This window comes from Clytia hemisphaerica, unplaced genomic scaffold (assembly GCF_902728285.1).
Source record: "Clytia hemisphaerica strain Z4C2 unplaced genomic scaffold, Clytia hemisphaerica genome assembly, whole genome shotgun sequence".
NCBI classification, from domain to species: domain Eukaryota; kingdom Metazoa; phylum Cnidaria; class Hydrozoa; order Leptothecata; family Clytiidae; genus Clytia; species Clytia hemisphaerica.
The window spans coordinates 591,732-615,455 of record NW_027104218.1 but is presented as its reverse complement, the minus strand read 5'-3'; the positions used below and the strand labels follow the sequence as shown (position 1 = coordinate 615,455).

The following is a 23,724-nucleotide window of genomic DNA, read 5'->3' as shown; positions in this document are numbered from 1 at the left end:
CGTCCGAACAGAAAGAGCCCCCCCCCTAGGCCGAATAGGGTTAGAGGCACTAACACCGAACCACCTGCTAAAAGGATTCAACAACGCAGAAGTCCTACTCAATACAGACAAAGATTTGGACATAACAAAATGCTATCGCAAACGATGGAAGCACATTCAGATGTGCTTAGAACACTTCTGGAATAGATGGAGATCCGAATATCTCCCAACACTGACAACAAGAGGCAAATGGGTCGAAGAAAGGAGAAACCTGCAAGTTGGTGATATGGTCCTCCTGCACATGGATGCACCAAGAGGACAATGGCCACTTGGTATTATTGTGGAAACAATACCCGGACGAGACAATCGAATTCGAATGGCGTATGTAAAGACGAATGCTGGTACATACCTCCGACCCGCTTCGAAGATCTACAGACTTGAACTTCCCAACGTTCGTTAAGGGGAGGGGTATATTGTAAAACATCTTGTGTTATTACTGACCTCGACGCACGCTCCACCAAAGGAGCTTTTCTTAATTGCTGCTGAATTGACGTCATTTTCTCAAATGACATGCGGAATTTTGTTTACATTTAAAATGAATAGTTTATTTGATACACGTATTAATTCCCAAATGACTTACAAGAATTTGTTTGTAATTTATCTAGTCATTAGGGATTTCTAGCTTATCTAGAAATCCCTCTTATTTCTTTTGTATGATTGTATTCCCTAATGACATTGTTAGATATTTTGACATGTTGATATGCTATAAAAGCTGTGGAAATTTTCATTTAATCAGAGAAGGTTGTGAGGGTAGCTCACGCCACATTTTGAAATGGTTTTTTAACAGAAGAAACTTATATCAAATCATTGAACAACCTCACAACACTCATTCTCTACACAACCATCTTGAAGACTTTGCTGGTCGCAAATGATAATCGAAAGCAAAACTTAAAATTCACAACTATACGGGGAAGCTCATTTTCCCCCGTTTTGCTTTAAACTCGCTTTTGATTGGTCTATGAATTTGGGCGATTGATTTACCGCCTTGGCGGAATAAACACACAACCATAATAAATAAATTCAACAGGGCAGCGGTGTAGCAATTAATTTCAACTGGGAGTCCTCTCTTCTGTGCCAAGCACTGGTAGTGTTTTTTAAACTTTAAAACAATGTTAAATGAAGACCAGGTTGATCTGTTTGTTATGGCTGTGCAAGTTGTGACGAGAGTGTGCACAGCATGTTGTGTAACTTGACGGCAGCCCGCTTTCGGCAAGTCTGATAAGAGATATCTATAAACTGTTATCGCCATTCATTCCATTCCATCATTCAGTCAAAATGTGCGCCAAGGTTAGAAAAGGTTAGAAAAACACAATCTGCATCCGGAACTGTGTGAAAAATAGTTTGATCAATTTCAATAAGAACTGTATATATTAATACTAATATAAATGATCAAATTCCAAAGACCATTTGTCATAATCTTGCAAGTCCAATAATAGGAGATGTGACGTCATCATTTGGTTCCCGTCATCTGATTTACGGTTACGAGCTGGAGAGTCGGAAAGCTTTTCCACTGCTTTGCTGGATTTCAACTGTCGACCTCTGCACGCTCTGTGTTTAAAAGTTTTCAAATCGAAGTAGAGAGCCGCATGCTAATGGAGAGTAAACCGAAAACACCAATTTATCCACGGTTTCTCAATTTTAAATTTGGATCAGTCCACACGAACTCCCTTTCAACAAGATGTATAGCTGCTTCTTAACAGAAAAATAATTTCGACTGACCGAACGACTCCCACTTTTTAAAGTAGAAATGACGGGAACCAGACAGTTTTTTGCGATTCGCCTTTATCACAAACACGTCCAAGTCCAAAAAAGCACGATTCCATCCAGTCTTTATATCAAATTTATACAGTAGCTGTACTTTTGTAAACTTTATCAAATCCCAATAACATTATAACACCATCAATTCCCCTAGAGGCAAACAAGAAAAATATGTTTTTATTGCAAAAACTATTAAAAAGCAGCATAATAAAAAGTATATATCAGAAAATTCAACATAAACAAAACTTGAGCAAACGGCTTTAAACCTTCAAAGGATATAGAAAAAGAATCCCCTTGATGAAAATCATTTGTTTGATTTGCCGAGTTAAAAAAATAAATGACAGAAATTGAAGCTTGCAACAGATTTACACTGGAAATACTTTGGTACAACACTGACTTATCACATCTGACTATCACTTTGATGCTTGAGCCGCCATCTTGAAACTACATTATGATCTGTAAAAACAACGCACGCTAAAAGTACCCAAAAAGTTAACCCGATCGGAAGAAAGTTTAGAAATCAAAGTGAGATCGGAAAATCGGAATTTTTTTTTGCCGTCTTATGGAAGAAGAAGAACCGAATTTTACCTATTTGAATGCTCAGCTTAGGCTGACCAATTATGCACCGTAGAGTCGAATTAATATCGACATATGTCTTCTAATCTTGACATAGCTGTAGGCTGGTCTTCGAAATAAAAAATCAAGATTGTTGAAATGTAAGAAACGTGAAGTGGTTTTTTTTCGAAAAGAAAACACGTACAAGAAAACTTTAATTAACAATGTAGTCACTAAAAACTAATTAGCATGCTTTTATTCAACGGAACGAAGATATCCAAATCAAAACAACATTTTGCACGCAACGAATTTTTAAGTAGACCTTTTTACCGTGAACCGAAAATAATAAAAAGAACCCGGTTTCCTTTTGAATTTAATGTGACAGCCATACTAGCCATCACGGCGTGCGGCCTCTTAGCACCTAGAGCATGTGTTTTTGATAAATAAGGAAGGGGAAACCAGGCTAAGCGTGCGAATTATTTTTATCACGTGACTAGAAGCGTAATAAAGTTGTACAATTTTAATGATGATGGACACGAGAAAGTTACGAGGAAGTTTGTATGCGTTTCGTGTGTTGTGTAAAACTGATTATAATTTGGCTGTTTTTTTAATTGAAAGGATTGCAATGTTTACTGAACTTCTAGTTTGATGGATGAACTTGTTCGATAAGAATGATACCAAGAATTTCATTCAAGGTTTGTTTTGATTATTTTACAAATCCGGTGTCGAGATTAGAAGACGTATGTCGAGATTAGACCAACTTACGGTACAGATTGACTTTTGGGATGGAACTTTGTCCTCTGCTGAACACCCACCACACCAGACCCCCTACTTTCTAAATAGCTATACAACTTGTGGGGAGCATCCAGCTCCAGTCCAGGGCAGGTACCAGGATGTGGATGATGAGCGAAAACTATTACGCTCGACATGTAGACGTATGTGAAGCTAAGAAATGATGTAATAAGTTGAAAAGGTGCTTACTAGGTACTAAAAGATAAAATATATGTTCTAACACTATACATCACCAAACAAAAATAGAATGTATACCATCAGTGTTTTGTTTTGGTGCTCCCTGTGAAAACGCCATTAGTGTGAGCAGCGCGATGGTCGCACACTTAACTTTACTAAGGTGCGTCTACACTAACAGCTATAAGTGGAATCTCTTTTAGATCATGAACGGTTGTAGAAACAGTTTCAGGATAGTGAGCAGAGTGTATCCTAGCCCTAAAGGTAGCCCGGAAGAATAAAGAATTCCGTACACCTTTTTAAGCCGGACACCCTAAATCCCCGGGGGGGGGGGTACTAGGTTTGCGAGGTGACGGGGGTATGTCCGAGCCGAAAATCGAAAATCGACCCTTTGAGAGACAAAATTTTGGTGATTTTGGGACCCTTTGAGAGAATTTTTCCTAAATTTTGGTCCATTTTTTCCAAATTTTGGTTTGATTTTCACCAAATTTTGGTCAAAATTTTTGGAAATTGTGACCCTTTGAGAGAGAAATTTTTGACTTTCGTGATTTTGGGACCCTTTCAGAGACTAACTTTTGAATTTGTACCCCTTTGAGAGACTTTTGAGGAACGAGAAAAGGTACCCTTATGGCTCGCACATACCCGGCACCCATTTTGCCTAAGTACCCCCCCCCCCCGGGCCTAAATCTTAACACCACAGCACAGCAAAAAGAACAGTCAGCAGCCGAGGTGCCGCACGTTAGCTGGTTAGTGCCGCTCTAAATGTCACATTCTGAATTCTGTATGTGTCCCTAATTATATGCTGGAGTCTGCTAAATGACGCGCCTTACGCGCCTACGCGCCCTCATATTTTTAACGCGCCTTCGTGCCTTACGCGCCTTACGCGCCCTAAAATGTTACGCGTCCACGCGCCCACGCGCCCTGGTAATTTGACGCGCCCTAAAAATTTGACGCGCCTTAAAATATCGACGCGCCCTGGTAATTTGACGCGCCCTAAAAATTTGACGCGCCTTAGAATATCGACGCACCCTGGTAATTTGACGCGCCTTAAAAATTTGATGCGCCTTAAAATATCGACGCGCCCTGATAATTTGACGCGCCCAGATAATTTGACGCGCCCTAAAAAATCGACGCGACCTGATAATTTGACGCGCCCTGATAATTTGACACTACCTAAATAACTGACATTAATGAGATTGACTTGAAGATCAGAGTTTTCTCCATGTCTCATAAAGAATGTTGTTGTTATCCCAGTGTCGTTCTATGAGCGATTGAGGATACAAACCTTTTTCCCGAGTATTTTATTACCATTACCAAGCCATAATTTGTGTTTTCAGTACATGATTTTTTTCTACGTCACTGCAGTAATCAAATTATTATTTTAAATCACTCTTTTTCAAATTGAGATGTACATTTAACAAAGACAGCGACAATGGAAAACTTTTCAAAAATTTCCAAGTCAAAGATGATTACAAAAAGTTGGGTTTTCTGTGAAGGGACAAATTTGTGCATTTTCCCCTGTAAATTGAATAGAAATAACGTGTAGCATGCACAAATTCAATGAAATAGACTAAAGCGTACATAAAGTGTACAGCCGATAAATGGAACGGGTCGACTTTAGGCTAATCTCTTAAGAAATGATCATTTTGCTAACACCGTCATTCTTTTATATACCAACCATGTATGATTAAACCGGTCCCATTATTCCGTCCGTCAAAACCGTCGAAAACTTAAGGCACATCAAAACCCTAAGGCGTGTCGAAATCTTAGGGCGCGTCAAATTTTCAAGGCGCGTCGAAATTCTAGGGCGCGTCAAATTTTCAAGGCGCGTCGAAATCATAGGGCGCGTCAAATTTTGAAGGCGCGTCGAAATCATAGGGCGCGTCAAATTTTGAAGGCGCGTCGAAATTCTAAGGCGCGTCAAATTTTCAAGGCGCGTCGAAATTCTAGGGCGCGTCAAATTTTCAAGGCGCGTCGAAATCATAGGGCGCGTCAAATTTTCAAGGCGCGTAGGCGCGTGGGCGCGTAAGGCGCGAAGGCGCGTTAGAAATATGAGGGCGCGTGGGCGCGTAAGGCGCGTCATTTAGCAGACTCTTATATGCTGACGGAAAAAAGAGGACCTTGGTTCTTTTCAGCATAGCAGGCTATTATTGGACTTTTTGGAATTTACGCATATCGTCATGTGTGATCGTCCCGGGGGGTACTAGGGTTGCGAGCTGACGGGGAGGCGCCGCCCGACTTTCGACCCTCCAACCCTTACCGGGACTAAAACGGAGAAAACAAAGGAAAATTTTGTGGATTTTACGATCCTTACGGTACAAATTTGACCAATTTTGACCAAATTTCGATCTTTCCGGGGTTAAAAAGTTGAAATTCTTATCCTTAGTGGGACTGAAAGTTGATTTTCAGATTTTTCCGACCCTTTACTTACTTTACTTTTCGACGGGCCGGAAAATTTTCGATTTTGACCTGCCTTATTTGGCTAAAACAGCTTCCTTTTTGTTCTGATTTTCCTAAAGATAATACAAACCATGTCCCCTTTAAAAAGGTTCTAACGTTTTTATTGGCAAGCGCACTGAAAAGAAAAAGATAACTTTTTGCTTTGCAAAAAAGTGGGGGAGGGGAGACATGCCCCCCCGGTAGCGCGGGCTCTGCGCTATAAGTCGAGTTAGCACGCTAATTCATAATATATTGGGTTTTGGACCCAGTTAGTTAGCTAACTATATCTGCTTTGTACGCACTAACAAACCACCGTACGTTTAGCTTTTTTTTAACTAAAATTTGTATTCAATTCAAAAGAACTTCTACTCAAAGCAGATTAATGGTCCGGTCGAATACAAATACAAATTCGGTTAAAACAGCCGAACAACCATGTTAATAATAAGTTTATATTTACTACCATAACCGAGACCATCCTTCCTATTGTATATTTACATTATTATTATTCAAAAGTGCCGATCCACTCGGATACAGGAAGACATATTGATGCCTTGGAAAACTGGTCAAAGAACTGGCTCTATTTCGGAATTCCATGTCATCATGTCATGTAAATGTATAAATCTTATAACATCAAACATAAGTGACAGCTCAAATATGCTCTAAAAGGGAAACACCAAAAGACATGTGAGAACACCCAGCTGTTTTGTTTATCTATGAAACGTAGAAAGCATTATACATAGGAAATTCAGGACAAACTTCATTGACAGTATATTCAGAATTTTACTAAAGAAAAAATGTTTACGCGTGTTACATATTCCCAAGCAGGAGTTTTACGGTTTAAATATTTTCCTTATTTGGTATGATAATGACGATTGAAACTATTTCAACCTATAGATATACAGCTAGTCAGTCAGAGTATATTTTTACATCGATATTTGAGCTTATTATTTTTTTTGGTAAAAAAGGCGTAGTGATATAGTGGTTATCATCCTTGAGGCCCCAGCGTTCGATACCCACTGTGTCTCTACGATTCACTTGGTAAGTGAATACACCTTCGCCCGAATCAACCCATGTAATGTGAGGGGAATCGGGTACCATTTACTTTGACTCTGATACAAGAGTGTAGGTAGATTAGACAGACATCATGACGTGTTATGGCACTAATAAGGTTCGGCCTCACGTGAGTATTGCTCTCCCAGTGTCGTTCGAGTGTCATGGTATACGCCATGGCTTGGCAGCTCGCGTCTGTCAAGTCGCAGTGTCTATATGCGCCGTGATTCCTACTCCTTCGTGGGTAGGACCCATCCCGAACGCATTCGGAGGGCTCATATCTATCTAAAGGCTTTCTAATCAATTTCTAGAGCGCTAATCGATAACATTGATTGATAACACTCAAACGAGCCTATCGTTTAGACAAGGTAAGTAGGGGGTTAAAAATAGAATGCAGAAAAAACGTTCTCTGAATAGTAGGGTAGCGTAAAACCTAAAAGTATGTCTGTTTTTTTTCCCGTACATTACCATTTTCGGCTGAATATTTCACGTTTACATTTATTACGTTACATTTAATATCTCTTAACGGAGACAACTAAAATTTATAGGTACTGACTTTCTCTAAAGAATTCACAATAACTTTATAGTTATGACTTACTGTTTAGAGAAAGTCTTCTATTCAGAATACATAGAGAAATTCGAGATTTAGCCGATGTAATTAAATTTTTTTGAAAATATAAAGTTATTAATTAAAATTAAATTTTTAAAAACATATCTTTCGTACCAGTTGCCATAAAAAGCTATAAAAACTTCTTGAAAGGTTGCTCTTACAGAATCCCATACCTCTTAAAGCTTAAAGCTCTAAAGCAGTAAATATGTTACCAAATATATTATCTTAAATTTAATGAAATAAGAACCAGTGCAAACTCGTGTCCATTCCTTTAGCTCGTCTTTTTGATAATTCTGGAAATGGTTACATCACATCTATCAGTAAAATCAAATAATGGCGCAAGTAGCGGCTCTGGGTAGGAGATTGGAACAAGTGCACTATTATTGTGCAAATGATCCAAACTCCAAACAAAGTCTCCAGAATTTCCTTCAAAACTCCTTGACAAAAAATGCCAGGGTCTTCTAATTTAATCCAAACTTTGTCTGAGGTATTTAGTTACTGAGGTGCTATATATAACCAGGCTACACATTGTATACGCGATTGTACACCCTCTATCTTGCACTGTTGAAAGTTTTCAGCAGCAATTATGTTACCAAGTATCTTTTCATCCTTCGTTTGATAGTGCCAGAAAAAGGTAATAAAATCAAGACTAACGCATCCACAATACTTCCCACTGGATACAACATAGTTAAAGAATCTCTCAATTCTTTGGCTATCTGGACACCTTGAAAAGCATGAAAGGCGTAAATTAGATCGGGAATAGCCCAAAAGATAATATAAGTCACAATCAAGATAGTCGGCGTGTAGAAACCTCTTTTGATTTGCTTTGGTGAGGTTATCACCACATCTAGGCTTCCACTGCTGGTATTTAGACTAGCGACTTGTTTTCGCTCTGCAGCCCAATTTTGTCGTATTTTCATGTACAAATAGCCATAAGAAAGCAAAGAAACTGCAAGAAAAAGAAAGTCGAAAATTGGTACCAGATAAAGGAAAATGATATTGAAAATAAGTCTCCAATTCGAAGGTTTCTGCCATGGCTGATAAATCACGACAATCAATACAGTCAAGGTGACGGCTAGACTAGGAACCAAGCAAATGACAATTTTCGTTTTGAGAGTTGACCATTTAACATTATAGTAGATACTTAAGCGGACGCTTAAGAAGCGATCGAAAGTGAGTGCAATCATCATTAGCGTGTACAGCAAATTAACAAGTGTTAGTTGCAGGTATTCAGCGTAGGTTTGAGTCAATCTGTCTGCCTTTGTTATATACAGGGTTCGTAAGTTTATACCACCAACAGATAAAATTATCTCCGTCATAGATAAAGATAACATGTACAATCGTTGTGACGTTGAAGATGGAGAACTTCGGCGCCATCGCCGTAGTAAGGTAAACCCGATAATGTGGAGCAAACCTGAAACGGAATATAATATTATTCCGATATACATTTGATCCATCATAGTAACGATGTCACAATATCTGAATCGTATAGTATATACTAACACTAGAAATCAATTCCCGATATATATATATAGTATATTCAAAGGTCTTCCTAGAATTTTTGGCTTTGTAACTTTCCTCCTGCTCTATATCCAGACAGACTACACCTTGAACAGAAATTTGAAAGAGGTAAGGATAAGAACGTACAGCGACTTAAAAATATCGAATTATATCAAATAGATTAAATAATAATTAAAAAATTCAATACTCTTTATTTGAAGAAAAGAACTATTTATCACACCCAAACAAATTAAATCTAAAAATTGAAAACCTTTAAATCATGGAAAAGTTATAAAAATATAGCTATTGTATTAGGAAATGAATCAATTATAAAAAAAGAAATAATTAATGTTGAACTCCTACGCTTTTCTTCCCAATTTGTATACTTTTCTCACAACCTTAACTTTAAAGGTAGTAGAAGATCGAGGGGGTACTTAGTCAAAAATGGGTGCTTGATATATGTGGATGGTAAGGGTCGGCTTTTTTTCTAAGGGTTGCAAAAATCAGAAAGCCTTAAATTAGTCTCACAGGGTCAGTTTTTTCCCAAACTCGAGTCGAAGAAAAGCCCCCCCCCCCCCCAGCGGACCTAAAATTCACACCATCACGCCACTTTTTCCGCCTGCAAAATTAACTCTTACGGGAGTGATAGGTGAAAATTTTGTACTCCTAGACATAAGAACCAAATCACTTCGATAATTACATTCTAATTAGGGCCCTTCAATTGCTAATTTTAGCCAGAAATTAGGCGAATACCTAAATAACTTTTAAGAGACCATATGCTTTGGCCCCCTTGCCTATGAATATGAAAACTTGTTATTGAGTTACAATCACCCCTTGCTGTGTCACAGCTCCTTGCCGCTCATGGAGCTTGTGGAATTTTTGAGATTTTGGGTGCGGTGCTCTTATGGATGCGGTGCTTATAAAAGGGTGACTCAGTCTTTAAACAAATAACATTAATTTTACAACCCTAATTTTAGTTTTTGCAGTTTTTTACTGGTTTTTATGCTTTGGTTTTCTATTACCTCTTTGCTACAAATTCAAAAGTCTAAACATAGGCGTAGCGACATTACCCTGCAAAATTTATGGATGAGAACGGTTTTTACGACACTGTAATTATTGTCTTTGTTTTATCAAAAGATAATGAATATGTTATAAACGTCTGCACTCCCTCATAAAGTTTGCAGGGTATCTCGCTACGCCTATGCTAAAGCTTCCATAACGTCTCTTTAATTACAAATCTTGTAATAAAACATATCGCATGGATTGCTCCACAAAGGTGTTCAATGTGCAAACCACAAGTCATCATACAGCATTCAGAGTATAATAACAAAAATCAACACTTCAAGTTATCATCAGTATAGGTGTAATCCTTACCTGTAGATGACTGTTTTGTCATCTATAGTAAGGTGGATGATGATCATGGGGCTGAATGACTTGTATGAGTTAAAAGCTTCGGACCTTGGTGCTGCAACACACCTCGCGTTCCCATGACTGACCTCAACTTGCTGATGCTGCCTTCCAATAATTGAAAACTATACCAAACATTGAGGGGAGTATATGATGAAACATTTGCATCTTTGTGCCGAAATTCAGAAAATTTCTATGATACCGTCTGGGTTAATGAAATTTAAATATAGGATGAAGCAATCTTTTTATTCATGTTTTTTTTTTCACAACTCTAACTATAATTTACAACTCCAAGCGGTTTTTTTTGTTCTTTTTGAATATTTTGGTTTTTTCTTTCAAAATGGCGACCTCACCAAGACTACACACTCACTGGACTCGGCGTCATCAAATATTATCAAAAAGCAAAGTTCAGCGAGAAGTAAACTCTAGTCTAGGTAAGTCCAAACAAAAAAATAGATTATTTTTATCTCATTCTCAATAGCTGTAAGAAATTTAATAACTGTTAATTCTATGATTGGATATTGATTTTCTTTAATTTCTTTTTTCTAGAAACACTTCGTCGATTCTTATTCCATAAAATTTCCCTTTAGCAAAAGTTTATTCACTTTTTAACTATTGGAAGACAGACATCAGTAGGTTGAGGTCAGTCATGGGTACGCGAGGTGTGTTGCAGCACCAAGGTCCAAAGCTTTTAACTCATACAAGTCATTCAGCCCCATGATCATCATCCACCTTACTATAGATGACAAAACAGTCATCTACAGGTAAGGATTACACCTATATCGATGATAACTTAAAGTGTTGATTTTTGTTATCATACTCTGAAAGCTGTATAATGACTTGTGGTTTACATATTGAACACCTTTGTGGAGCAATTCATACGACGTGTTTTAAATCATGAATGCCACCTGTAACCATAGATAGAGAGCCGAGTACTTTTTGCATCATTTCCGAGGCCTACTAAATACTTTTATTTATCTTGTATATTCAGCAATAAAAATTTTACTTACCATATTAATTAATTTTCAATAAAACTTGTACCTAATACAATTTATATTTATGTTGGATTTAAATTTTACACGAGTATGGGTTCACACCTTATGCTAATTTTCAATTAGATAGATAGATCCAATCCAAATTATTTCATCAACATTGGAGTAATTTCCCGAACACTCTTCAACTATACACCTTTTCTTCAGTTGTAAGAGACTTTTCTGTTCTGTAAATTAGACGTGCTTAAATCAAGAATTTATCAATTTCTCAATTATCAATTTTAGGAGTATCAATTCTGATTTTTCTCGCTCTTTTAGCTTATTTCTCAGACCCCTTCAATATGTGGCAAGTTAAGAAAGTGCAAAAGCAGGATCTCTTTCGAATTCTTTATGTTGACGGGTAAACTTCCATAGGAATGTTTGGAAGAAATTGGATGGGACTACGATACGGTCGAGTCAATGGGAATCGAAACATTGTTTCCCATCCAGGAGAAAGAGTTCGAGAACGAAGTAAACCATGATTATTTTTGTGATAAGAGTTACCAAAGTGAATGTTCGTATCACACTGTAGTGAATCGGAATATGAAACAGATGGCGAAAGCGAAACTGAAAGTGAAAGTGGTGTCAAAGGGGACGATGTTGATGAGGATAGCGAAAGTGAAGATGAAGGACGTCACTGTTGCGCCTCTTTCCACCCTTTCAACCCGACCCTGAATGGGTAGAGCGGTACGGCCACATCGCTGCAGGAGCTTATGCCAGTGACAGCGGCGAAGAGGAGGAAAGCGAAGAATCGGAGGAGGAATGCGAGGAAAAAATGGGCGAATACGAACTTGACGACGAGAGTGAAGACGAAGATGGAGATGTTTTCAACCCGTTCGCTCACGAACTATAAATGTCGAATGATAACAACAAAAAAACCGCGCCATGATAGCAAAATGAAATCAAAAGACTTTCAGGAGAAGTAAAAAAGGCTTTGAGAAGATTGATTACAGAACCATTCAATTTTAGTGGGTGGAGGAAATGATATGATATCCTGATTGTTTGAAAGGAAATACATTGCGCATTATAAATCAATTTTAGCCTATTTTTCATCCTTTCTCTTCACTTCAATCCGGGACTTTTTGTTTTACGAGATTAAGAAAGTCTCTTTGTTGCTTTTTGAGCGTCTGCGACAAACCCCTAACCCTTACAGTAACCCTGCATGCCTTGTCCCGGATATCCATTGCCATAGACTATGGCTTTTCCTAATCTCAAATTTCTCAAATAAGGCTTTAAAATTGAAGAAAAGGATACGTTTTTCACTGGTCACGTGGTGCCATTCCTTCAACCATTCGTAAATACTGACTTTTCCTGATTCCGTAGCCAGCGCTATCAAGTACCTAAAAGTAAGGGAAAAAGATTCCTACAGTCTCTCTGCTGATGTAGTACTCATTCTTTTTAATTGACGAGGTTTATGATCGATCTTAGTCTTGATTGCAACGACGCATTAACTGGAATGTAAGTGGATGGAGATACATAAGTGATTTTGGAACGACGCATTAACTGGAATATAAGTGCACAGAGATACATAAGTGATTTTGCAACGACGCATTAACTGGAATGTAAGTGGATGGAGATACATAAGCGATTTTGGAACAAAAATTGAAAGGGAAACACCCAATTGTTCCTTGTAATACCGCTAACTAACCTGCCAATGGGCGTCATTTTCCCATACACGTTAACTGCAGGGATCGATTCACTTTGGTCTTGCGGACTACTCGGGTAACTTAATGCATGTCCCAAAAATGCATTAATTTTTCCACCCCAGTTCCAGTCCCTGAACCATAACAAACTATACATTTTTGGAAGCGTATTTGGATGTAGAATACCGTATTCGGTGTAACTTTAAATTCTTTCTCAGCAGAATTTGAATTTTTTTAAGAAAACGTGATTATGACGTCATTATTTATGACGTCAAAATTTTTGAATATCTCAAGAACTAATACTCAAAACTTTATGAAATTTGGACCAATGATAGAACTCATCAAGAGGAAGAGAATTCTTTTTAAAAAAATTGAAAATTAGCTGATGTCAGCATTTTATTGGAAAAATTTAAATTCTTGCAATTTCTGCTGATATCATTAATTTTTTCAAATTTTTTCAAGTTTTTTTGAAACATCTCAATGTACTCTACCACTGGTCCGAATTTCATAAAGTTCTGATTTATATTTCTCGAGATATTCAACTTTTTGTATTTATGACGTCATCAATCATGACGTCATAATCAGGTTTTCTTAAGATATCTCTAATTATACTGAGAAAGAATTTAAGTTACACCGAATACGGTATTCTACATCCAAATACGCTTCCAAAAATGTATAGTTTGTTATAGTTTAGGGACTAGAAGTGGGGCGGAAAAATTAATGCAATTCTGGGACATGCATTAAGTTACCCGAGTACCTTGAACACACCAAGTCTGCATTTTTGTATAGTTTTAGACCCAAAAATCCAAACTCCCAGATGTTGCACACTATGGTACTCCGTGTATTTTCAGAATTTTTCGTAAGTAAGAAAAATTTGTTCAGCATGAAAAATCCTTTCAAACGGTACATAAGACTTAATAGTTTGAAACAAATGCCAATTTTTTTGAAAGTGATGACGTCATTTTGACATCTTCTATAGCTTTTTACTCACACTGAGTACGTTTTCAGAATTTATCGTAGGCAAAACAGTTGTTCAGCAAGAAAAATCCTTTCCAACGGTATATAATATGCCTAAGTTCTAAAACATATTTTGAAATTCTGCCATTCATTATAGAAAATTCCCAAGGTGACAAAAGTGGATCTGGAGGGTTTTCACTCCTAGGGACTTAATAAAATAATTTCAATCAAAAAATTTTACGGGACGCAAATTTTGGGTCAACACTAAATTTCCCCGGACTAAAAAATACTGTCAAAATCATTGCGATTCCTAAAATTATGTATTAAACTTTGTTTTTCTACAACTTTATCTTACAAAAGAGCTGTACCTGATTCGCCATGTTGTTTAATGCACCATTCATTCATATTACCATGACCATGGATAATAAGGTCCTCCCCTTCTGCCGCAATATTGAGATCTTTGTCAGTGACTATACAAGTCATTCCGATGATGTTGTGAGAATTTTCTTTTCTTCATTAAGTTTCTCTGGAAAATAAACATTTCGACAAAATAGTCTGAGGAAACGTTAGACTGCAAATTTTGCTCTCAGATATTAAAAAATTGCCTCAACAACTACAAATTAAAGATCTATGTATCATAAATCAAGTGATATTTTTATGGTCCTACCTAATGCATCAACAAGAGACATTAAGTTACAAATCTATGAGAAATGATTGAAGCAATCACGAGTAAAGTTGGTTAATACGGTAATATAGTCATCGATTCCTAGAGGCTGGCTTACCTTTTAATTTTTTGAATGCTAAATAAGAGATCTTATGTTCAAAATCTGAGGGCCGATAGCTTTTCATAAATTATGTCACGAACATCACTTGCCTCGTTTTGAAATTATTGTCAAGGTGATTAACTCCCAGCGGATTTTATCAAAACTACTTTCTATTCATAAAGAAATCATTTATTGTCTCAAGGGATATAATCACTATGGTAATTGTTTGAATACAAGGCAAGTGATGTTCGTTAATTTATGAAAAGATCTATTCTCCATGGTTACAAATCTTGTAAAATATATTGCATGGATTGCTCCACATTTGTGTTCAATAAGTAAACCACAAGTCATTATACAACTTTCAGAGTATAATAGCAAAAATCTCGTTTTCACATTATCATCAGTATATGTGTAATCCTTACCTGTAGATGACTGTTTTGTCATCTATAGTAAGGTGGATGATGATCATGGGGCTGAATGACTTGTATGAGTTAAAAGCTTCGGACCTTGGTGCTGCAACACACCTCGTGTTCCCATGACTGACCTCAACCTGATGATACCTGCTTTCCAATAATTAAAAACTATACCAAACATTGAGGGGAGTATGTGATGAAACATTTGCATCTTTGTGCCGAAATTCAAAAAAGTTCTATGATCCCGTCTTGGTTAATGAAATTTAAATATAGGATTAAGCAATGTTTTTATTCATGTTTTTTTTAACAACTCTAACTATAATTTACAGCTCCAACTATAATTTACAACTCCAAGCGGTTTTTTTTTTGAATATTTTGGTTGTTTCTTTCAAAATGGCGACCTCACCAAGACTACACACTCACTGGACTCGGCGTCATCAAATATTATCAGAAAGCAAAGTTCAGCGAGAAGTAAACTCTAGTCTAGGTAAGTCCAAACAAAAAAATAGATTCTTTTTATCTCATTCTCAATAGCTGTAAGAAATTTAATAACTGTTAATTCTATGATTGGATATTGATTTTCTTTAATTTCTTTTTTCTAGAAACACTTCGTCGATTCTTATTCCATAAAAACTTCCCTTTGTCTATTTGCAAAATTTAATTTAGTTTTTAATTGTTGGAAGGTCGACATCAGTAGGTCGAGATCAGACATGGGAACACGAGGTGTGTTGCAGCACCAAGGTCCGAAGCTTTTAACTCATACAAGTCATTCAGCCCCATGATCATCATCCACCTTACTATAGATGACAAAACAGTCATCTACAGGTAAGGATTACACCTATACTGATGATAACTTAAAGTGTTGATTTTTGTTATCATACTCTGAAAGCTGTATAACGACTTGTGGTTTACATATTGAACACCTTTATGGAGCAATTTATACGATGTGTTTTAGATTATTAAGGCCCGTAGAGAATCGACTCTCAGATTTTGAGCATGCATAAGATCTTTTCTTACGATTCAAAACTTCGAAGGGTAGCCTATTTCACCAAAAGTACTTTGTCTAATGGATAATCCAATATGTAATGCAAATGACAAATCTGCCTGTATTACCTTCAGAGAAGAAATTTTGGCGAATGAACCCATTCGTTAAAATTTATATCAACGTTCCGAGATAACTCACTTCATTCCAATCCTGATCTAATTTGGACCCTTAAAGACGAAATTTGATACTTTTATCTAGAATCCATCCAGAAAAGTAATACAAATGACCAAAAGTCTGCACTGTCAGATAAGCTTTTACATCTATTTTGCCTACTAGGACTTAACTCCGGATCACAGATTTATAAAGCCCGAAGGGATAGATGTCGTATGCTTTTGCTGAAAAATAGCGAGTTTATGTATTTGCACTTTTGAGGACGGTAGAGTGACTGAAGCGGTTTGGAAAAACCCGCAATTCCGCCCTGCAAAATCGAGGACGGTAAAAGTGCTGATTTACCGTCGTCCTCAGGTGATCAGGATCTAGTCAAATTAAAACCTTATCGTCTCCGTCGCTGAAAAACACACATACATAAACTCGCTAATGTGACGTGGTTAGGTAGAAAATCCTACCTAGGTCACGTGACATTACAATAGAATTTGGGGATAAAATAAGGTGTCGATCAACTACGAGTACGAGTATGAGTGGATGAAAAATAAAATCAGATCAGGGAAATAAAAAGATTAAGACAGACATAGATGTAAACAAATATGAAATCTTCCTTAAAAAAAGAGAGTTATATTCAACTAGTCAAAGTTCGAAAGTTCAGGTCAAACCAAGAAAACAACCCATAGTAGAGGCCACTATGTCTTCCCGCGTGCAGCAGCTTGTGCAAAGGGATTTAATGATTGAATATTGTTCCTTGAATGTAGAAGATCAAAATTTGAGAGGTGGGGCCGGGTGTTATCACCCGTTGCCATGGAAACTGACGTCATTGGTTACTATGGCAACCAAAGTAAAAAGTCGTCACAATTGAACATTTTTTATTCCATTCGAAAGAGCATGAAAAACTGATAAAGAAAAAGGTCACAACCTATATCTGAAAATGAATATGTCACGAGATATTAAGGAAATAAGGCAAAATGACGTCATGAAACAATGACGTCATCGAAAAATAAAGATTTGCCAAAATTCAAAAATATTTGTTTTTTTGGAAAGAATACCTTTCAGTCAACATAAAATATTATTACGAAATAGTCTGAAAATCCTTTTTGCGAAGCGAATATACATGAGCGAAGCAGTTTTGCTATCGTGTATATGTACCTTTAAATCTCATATACACGGGGGAGCGCAAATGAACATTTACAATATGTATCTAATCTTTCAAACGCATATAATTGGGAAAGCCGTCCGCCCTTCCTTTGATCAAACCTAGAAACCTAAGCGGAGAGACCTGGAATTACGGATGGTTAAATTCGTATTTTTCAAAAAGCGTCACCTCGTGCGTTTAGATGTACCAATTCTTAAAAGCTACGGAGATAATACTCACGGTTGGCGCTAGTAGACAAGCCTTGTTTTTATCTTCCTTTATGTTTAAATTAGGAAATCTAAAGAAAATATCGGGAAATCAGCGCGCGTTCGAAGCGTTTAAAACCACAAATGGCGCTCATTTTTCAAGAAGTCAGTGCATTGACTCGAGCAAAGACTTTCGAACTTTTCCAAATTCGAATGTTGACTTTCTGTAAACAACAAAAACATTGTTGTTTTGAAAAGAGACGTTGGTGTTTTGAAAAGAAAAAGAGGTGGTGCTTGATGAAAAGAAACAAAAAAAGCAGCTGAACTTGTGGAATGAGAAGAAAGAAGATGGAATTTTTATTGTTTCATCAACAGGACATACTCAACAGAGTTGTTGCTTCGTTGCAAGAAGAGGATCAAAGCTGAAAAAATAAACTGTATACATATGGTTGGAAAACCATTCCTTTACATTGGATCTGAACACTGAAGTGAGCACAACACGAATTTTGACTTTTCGTATGTTTTGAAATGGGAAAAAAAATATTTTGGATATATGGCTAACCTGGAAGAATTTATTCCACCCCTTATTCAGTAGAAGGAGAACTGTTCATTTGTCGTTGTTTTTGAAATTTTAGCTTGGCAAATCCTCGATGATGTGGCCACATCCATGTGGTTGTTGTTTGTTGTTTATGAATACGCATTAGTTGTCAGAGAGAATAGAACATTAACATGTGATTGTATTCTAAAGGATTTTATTGTTGGTAATGGCAATGGTAATGACTTGTAAAATATCAAAATACGGCTGCGTTTAGACCAACTGGCATTTGTAATTTGGCATTTGCTCATGAGGGATTCGATTTTAATAGCTTTTCCATTGTATTTTCTGTCATGGCATTTAAGGAATCGTCTTTTTTAGAGCCATTACTGAAAAGGTGATTCCCTCAAGTTCAACTTTGACAGATCAAACAATGAGAAGCATGGAATTTCTCAAAAACTGCAGTCATTAAGACTGAAACTTTTTGCCGTAGGGCTAGGCTATGGCAAATCTTGCAAATTTTACAATCTATAGAAAGAACTGAATAAAAAACGTGCAAATACTTTAAAAATCAAAAATGTCATTTTTTCTCTTTGTTTTGGTTCCTTTGTTTGATTTGAAATGCCAGAAAAGGGGATTCCTTTGCTCAAAATGGCATTTCAAATGCCAACGAAATGCCAACACGTTGGCATCATTAGGCATTTGACAAACCGAACAATTGCGCGGAACAATAGAATTCAAAAGAATACTGCAAGCAATTACAAATGCCAGGCTGGTCTAAACGCAGCCTATAGTAGAGGGAAATTTGTAAAATCGCTCGATTTTTTTAGTCAAAGCACTTGTTATACATTTTTGGAAAGCTAAGGGGTAGGGGAATCAAAATAACTTAGGTGCCAATTTTGTTTCGGACACTTTGGTGTGATTTTCGGACAAATACGACAGTCTCGGGCAAAAATCATAGGGTGAAAAATTAGTGAAAATTTTAACTTGAGAAAACGGATACCTGTTGTATATTTTTGGAAAGCTCTCAAAAAATTAAGATTAGTGATATATTGCGAGTATAGGTGATTTCTTTACCTAACTCGAGATTTTAATCCTTAAAAACAGTGTTTTTCAGTGTTTTTCAGCCAGAAACAGCTGTTTTGTCCAGTTTTAGCGCTTTCGGAAGCTCAATATCTCGAGTTAGGTACTGAAATCACCTATACTCGCAATATATCACTAATCTTAATTTTTTGAGAGCTTTCCAAAAATATATAACAGGTCTCCGTTTTCTCAAGCTGAAATTTTCATTATTTTTTCACCCTATGATTTTTGCCCGAGACCGTCGTATTTGTCCGAAAATCATACCAAAGTGTCCGAAACAAAATTGGCACCCAAGTTATTTTGATTTCCCTACCCCTTAGCTTTCCAAAAATGTATAACAAGTGCTTTGACTAAAAAAATCGAGCGACCTCAAAAAAACGAACAAATTTCCCCCTACTACTACATCGACAAAACTTGACATTATTTTTATGATGCACGTTAACTGTTTTAAATTTATGTGCTACAGCCGAGAAAAAAGTCACAGATTTTTTTACTTTTTATGGGAAGAGTTTGCTCCTGTTTGTCAACAACTCAAGGGTAAAAGACTGCCAATTATTTGTCTCCAGCAGACTTAAGATTAAGAGCCTTTAGATTTCCCAACTTTATATTCATTTTCAGATATAGGTTGTGACCTTTTTCTTTATCAGTTTTTCATGCTCTTTCGAATGGAACAAAAATTTTTCAATTTTCACGACTTTTTACTTTGGTTGCCATAGTAACCAATGACGTCAGTTTCCATGGCAACGGAAGGAACAATATTCAATCGTAAAATCCCTTTGCACAAGCTGCTGCACACGGGGAGCTTTTTCGCGACATAGCGGCCCCTACTACCACTTCTCACAGACCCATTTCCTGGCTCGAAAACAATGGAATTCCAACCAATCCCCAGCCATAAAAAAACACAGAAATATCAATCCCCATCCATTTTCCTTCCGTTATTTTCACCCCACTGGTTGAACAAATCTTATCGGCGAGAAGGGGGTGTAAAAGGAACTTGGTCAGGCGCAAAAGTTTCTGTTCAAAAAACAACTGTAGTTCGTTCCCCTAATGCTCCCATGGTAGAGATCCAAAATCTTCCATGATTTTACTTTCTATATCTTTTCTGATTTGCTCCTCTACCATTGAAACTTTGACCTTTTTGTGATGTAATGTCAAAACACTATTTTGTTGAACACCGCTTTCCTTTAAAGTTAAATGGTCACGGGCAAGTGGTCTGCCATTATAACAAAGACACTGTTCTTCAATTGGAATATTCTCTCGAGACTGAATCCTGAATTTCATAAATCCAACAGTTTCATCTGGAGCGCCATAATTGCAAGGAATACAAATATGATGACAGGCCCGATCAGATCTTTCAATACATATTTTATAATTTGGTTTTGGTTGTATTGATGGTCTTCTTTTTGCTGATATGGTGAGCCAGTTGCATCCTTTTTCGAAAAGCATCCTAAAGATTTGAAACAAAATCAGAGAAGTAAAATTCAGAACGTGCAAAAACCTTCGCGCTTTTCGGGAATTGTAGCCCTTTTCAAGGAAGTAAATTCTTGAAAGGTCGATTCGCGAAAGTTTAATGCTCGCGAAGAATTCTTGACGAAAGATAGAAAATCTGTACAAAACTTCTAACTATAACATGTAAAATGTGTAAAATGTATGGTTTTTTAGCCTGTTTAAGCCTCATTAATAGTCAAAAGACAGAATTCCCCAACCCACCCAACCGTCCCTCTAAGTATCCATTTTCATGTGGTATGCTCGCGAAAAATAATTTTTTGTCAAATTCGCGAAAGTAAATGTCGTAAATTTCGCGATTTTTGAACCTCGGAAAAGTTTCTGTTCGCAAGTTAGCACACCTAAAGTACACTGCGATAGCGGTTTAATATTTTCTGACAGTCAGCGTGAAATATATATATGACACAGCTTATATTTTGAATTAAACCCAAAATGTGATGCCCTTTTGTTGTTTTCAACTTCAGTAAAGTCAGGATGCATCTTTAAAGCATTCACACCGTAGATTAAGTTAGAAATAATTTAGGATATTGTAAAATGTGAGAAATTTATTCACCTGTAAGCTTCAACCGTATTTTTGCGTCTTTCTTGTTTCTTCTCTCTCGATGTATAACAAAGGTCCAACGGGTGTGCAATATATCCAACAAGAGGATTGATATCCTTAACAATCAACATGAAGGTGTTATAAATCTCAGTCAAGGAGACGTGGAAATGCCAAAGATTTTCGATAGGTGCAGTGGCTCCATACTTGATTCCATATTTACTACCGGGATCCAATCCGATAGTTTTGACAACCATGAACTCGATGTAATTATCCCATAAAATGTTCATCTGACGTGTGGATATACTTTTTTTTCTTATATATAAACGAGTAACTTCAATTCTTCCAGAATATCCAAGAAAAAGTTTCTTAGCTCTCATCGCCGCCATAGTTTTAGCTTATGAAAATATTTTTTCTAAAAAAGAAAAAGAATTTTCAATCAAGATCGCTGTCGTTTCTTGGAAAAACTCTTTCCCCAAATATCAATATTGTTATGAGATTTTTTCGGGTCTAGCAGAAGCCTTCAACCAGACAACATTGATAATATGGGGGAGCATCTTCTTTTTTACAATTACAAAACCGCTATCCGTTGCAGATTACTTTTAGACATTCTACGATATAGACGTTCATCCATAAAATTATACTGTACTTTGTACACGAGGTGTAGCGTGATAAAAGGTAAGGTAGGGCCAGGATTTTACGGTTATGCTAATTTTCTGACAAAAATATCTAACGTGCAATTTTGTAATAACATATTTATTCGACTTCAAACATTCAGCGATGGTACATTGTTAAAATAACTTTACAAAATGACATTAGAAATAACATTGTTGAATACTACACACAAATAACAAATTTCATCGTTTTAATTTTGTGGAGCACGCTTCATTTTTCCGAGAGCCATGTACATGAAAACACCAAAAGTACCAGCAATTGAGATGTAAGTTGCTGGCATCAAGAATCTAAAAAAATAAAAGGAAATTTTAAAATGAAACTATGCCACCAACGCTTGTAGCAGTTTTAAGTTCAACAATTGACTCCACAAAAAATTGTAAAGTGGAGTGGAGTCCCTCGATGACGTTGATGTCCATTACCCTAGACCGCCCAAAAATAAGAATAAAAGGGACAGAACCAGCTTGGAAGAAGGAACATAAAAATTTAACGAGGTGCCAATCAAGTGTACCAGTCTGTGACGAAGAATCTTTCCAGATTAAATCAATAAATTTAAATCTACCTGAACATTTTCTTGTCGGCGAGTGTCTTGATGTGAACGGGGTCTGGACCAGACTAACAAGAAAGAAACGACGCTCAATTAAATCATGAACATAATCCAACTCAAAAGTATGTGGGACACTTTACATTTTATACAATTTGCCAGTACCCATGAAAATGCTATATTAAAAAACTTTGCACAGTTGGAAAGATACTTCAAAGGAGATTAATCTAAAAGATTAAACTTATTTGAAAGCTTGAAAAATGAAAACGAAGAATAAAGGTGAAAGAAATTAATAGTTTCAAATACCATGACGGATTTTTTAAGAATATTTGAGCCTTGCTGATTTGTAACTGCTTTTTCGTAGCTATCTTAGATAAACAGCTTACAGTACTGTAAATTTTCATCCAACAATGATACTAAAGATGTGAACACAGATTTGTAGTCAGCAAAGTTCAAATACACTAGAAAAATTATGTCATGATTATTAAACCCCTAGAAGAAATCTCCATTTTTCTTCGTCTTTTTTCTTTTTTTGAAAAATATTTTCTTTCTGATACTAATACATGTTGAAAATTGTCAAAAAAACTCTCCTCACAAATTTGAGAAAGACTTTAGTACAAATTATTATTCTCTGGTTCTAGGGGCATCCTAATTATTTCTTAAAATGGGTGACAATGGAGTATTAAGGTGATTTTGATGAAAATTCGGATCAGGTAAGGTTTCCGTGGGCGCTGGTTGAATTCTTTATCAGTTTTCGAGCCAGATAAAGAATTCGCCCAACGACGATTTTACTGACCAGATTTATTGAAAGAAGGCACTTAAAACTGTTAAAGAATTCTCCCAAGACTGTTTAACGATTGACCCAAGACTGTTAAAGAATCTGCCTTTCTGATAAAGCATCTGCCCCAAACCTGATAAAGAATGTACTCCCCTCCAGATAAAGAATCTGCCCACCTGTTCAACGATCTGCCCTCCACCAGATTAAGAATTGACCCAAGACTGTTTAACAATTGACCCAAGACTGTTTAACAATTCACCCGAAACTATTCAACAATTGACCCAAGACTGTTTAACAATTCACCCAAGACTGTTTAACAATTGACCCAAGACTGTTTAACGATTCACCCAAGACTGTTTAACGATTCACCCAAGACTGTTTAACGATTCACCCAAGACTGTTTAACAATTTACCCGAAACTGTTTAACAATTGACCCGAAAC

General features: G+C 36.7%; 3 non-coding genes across 3 annotated transcripts; 2 read left to right on the top strand and 1 right to left on the bottom strand.

The window, feature by feature from the left end:
* The first annotated feature begins 10,266 nt into the window (after positions 1–10,266).
* On the top strand, positions 10,267–10,413 carry LOC136815824 (U8 small nucleolar RNA). Its single transcript, XR_010847766.1, has one exon. It is a non-coding gene; the product is annotated as a U8 small nucleolar RNA (small nucleolar RNA).
* Positions 10,414–15,116: 4,703 nt separating this feature from the next.
* On the top strand, positions 15,117–15,263 carry LOC136815825 (U8 small nucleolar RNA). Its single transcript, XR_010847767.1, has one exon. It is a non-coding gene; the product is annotated as a U8 small nucleolar RNA (small nucleolar RNA).
* A 572-nt stretch (positions 15,264–15,835) lies between these two features.
* Positions 15,836–15,982, bottom strand: LOC136815822 (U8 small nucleolar RNA). Its single transcript, XR_010847765.1, has one exon. It is a non-coding gene; the product is annotated as a U8 small nucleolar RNA (small nucleolar RNA).
* Between the last annotated feature and the right edge of the window lie 7,742 nt (positions 15,983–23,724).